The sequence below is a fragment of the Abrus precatorius genome, unplaced genomic scaffold (genome assembly GCF_003935025.1).
Source record: "Abrus precatorius isolate BTA unplaced genomic scaffold, Abrus_2018 Scaffold1, whole genome shotgun sequence".
Lineage (NCBI taxonomy): Eukaryota > Viridiplantae > Streptophyta > Magnoliopsida > Fabales > Fabaceae > Abrus > Abrus precatorius.
Window position 1 is genome coordinate 9,088,066 of NW_020874291.1, and position 2,500 is coordinate 9,090,565.

Below are 2,500 nucleotides of genomic sequence, written 5' to 3' on the forward strand. Positions count from 1 at the left end.
AAACGCACCAGGAGGGCACCAGGGTGCGAAAAACGCACCAGGAGGGCACCATGGTGCATAAAAACGCACCAAGTAGGCACCAGGGTGCATAAAAACGCACCAGGAGGGCACCAGGGTGCATAAAAACGCACCAGGAGGGCACCAGGGTGCGAAAAACGCACCAAGAGGGCACCATGGTGCGAAAAACGCACCAAGAGGGCACCATGGTGCATAAAAACGCACCAGGAGGGCACCAGGGTGCATAAAAACGCACCAGGAGGGCACCAGGGTGCATAAAAACGCACCAGGAGGGCACCAGGGTGCGAAAAACGCACCAGGAGGGCACCATGGTGCATAAAAACGCACCAAGTAGGCACCAGGGTGCATAAAAACGCACCAGGAGGGCACCAGGGTGCATAAAAACGCACCAGGAGGGCACCAGGGTGCATAAAAACGCACCAGGAGGGCACCAGGGTGCGAAAAACGCACCAAGAGGGCACCATGGTGCATAAAAACGCACCAAGAGGGCACCATGGTGCGAAAAACGCACCAAGAGGGCACCATGGTGCATAAAAACGCACCAAGAGGGCACCAGGGTGCGAAAAACGCACCAGGAGGGCACCATGGTGCATAAAAACGCACCAGGAGGGCACCATGGTGCATAAAAACGCACCAGGAGGGCACCATGGTGCATAAAAACGCACCAGGAGGGCACCATGGTGCATAAAAACGCACCAAGTAGGCACCAGGGTGCAGAAAAACGCACCAGGAGGGCACCAGGGTGCGAAAAACGCACCAGGTAGGCACCATGGTGCAGAAAAACGCACCAGGTAGGCACCATGGTGCAGAAAAACGCACCAGGAGGGCACCAGGGTGCAGAAAAACGCACCAGGAGGGCACCATGGTGCATAAAAACGCACCAAGTAGGCACCAGGGTGCATAAAAACGCACCAGGAGGGCACCAGGGTGCGAAAAACGCACCAGGTAGGCACCATGGTGCATAAAAACGCACCAGGAGGGCACCATGGTGCATAAAAACGCACCAGGAGGGCACCAGGGTGCGAAAAACGCACCAGGAGGGCACCATGGTGCATAAAAACGCACCAGGAGGGCACCAGGGTGCATAAAAACGCACCAGGAGGGCACCATGGTGCATAAAAACGCACCAGGAGGGCACCAGGGTGCGAAAAACGCACCAGGAGGGCACCATGGTGCATAAAAACGCACCAGGAGGGCACCAGGGTGCATAAAAACGCACCAGGAGGGCACCAGGGTGCATAAAAACGCACCAGGAGGGCACCAGGGTGCGAAAAACGCACCAGGAGGGCACCATGGTGCATAAAAACGCACCAAGTAGGCACCAGGGTGCATAAAAACGCACCAGGAGGGCACCAGGGTGCATAAAAACGCACCAGGAGGGCACCAGGGTGCGAAAAACGCACCAAGAGGGCACCATGGTGCATAAAAACGCACCAAGAGGGCACCATGGTGCGAAAAACGCACCAAGAGGGCACCATGGTGCGAAAAACGCACCAAGAGGGCACCATGGTGCATAAAAACGCACCAGGAGGGCACCAGGGTGCGAAAAACGCACCAGGAGGGCACCATGGTGCATAAAAACGCACCAGGAGGGCACCATGGTGCATAAAAACGCACCAGGAGGGCACCATGGTGCATAAAAACGCACCAAGTAGGCACCAGGGTGCATAAAAACGCACCAGGAGGGCACCAGGGTGCATAAAAACGCACCAGGAGGGCACCAGGGTGCGAAAAACGCACCAAGTAGGCACCATGGTGCATAAAAACGCACCAGGAGGGCACCAGGGTGCATAAAAACGCACCAGGAGGGCACCAGGGTGCATAAAAACGCACCAGGAGGGCACCAGGGTGCATAAAAACGCACCAGGTAGGCACCAGGGTGGGCATGAAGAGGCACCATGATGGGCACCAAGAGGCACCAAGGTGGGCATCAAGGTGCACCATGGTGGGCATCAAGAGGCACCAAGGTGGGCACCAAGAGGCACCAAGGTGCACCATGGTGGGTATCAAGAGGGACCAAGGTGGGCATCAAGAGGCACCAAGGTGTGCATGAAGGTGCACCATGGTGGGCACCAAGAGGCACCATGGTGGGCACCAAGAGGCACCAAGGTGGGTATCAAGAGGCACCAAGGTGGGCATCAAGAGGCACCAAGGTGGGCATCAAGAGGCACCAAGGTGTGCATCAAGGTGCACCATGGTGGGCACCAAGAGGCACCATGGTGGGCACCAAGAGGCACCATGGTGGGTAGCAAGAGGCACCAAGGTGGGCACCAAGAGGCACCAAGGTGGGTATCAAGAGGCACCAAGGTGGGCATCAAGAGGCACCAAGGTGGGTATCAAGAGGCACCAAGGTGGGCATCAAGAGGCACCAAGGTGTGCATCAAGGTGCACCATGGTGGGCATCAAGAGGCACCAAGGTGGGCACCAAGAGGCACCAAGAGGCACCAAGGTGTGCATCAAGGTGCACCATGGTGGGCATCAA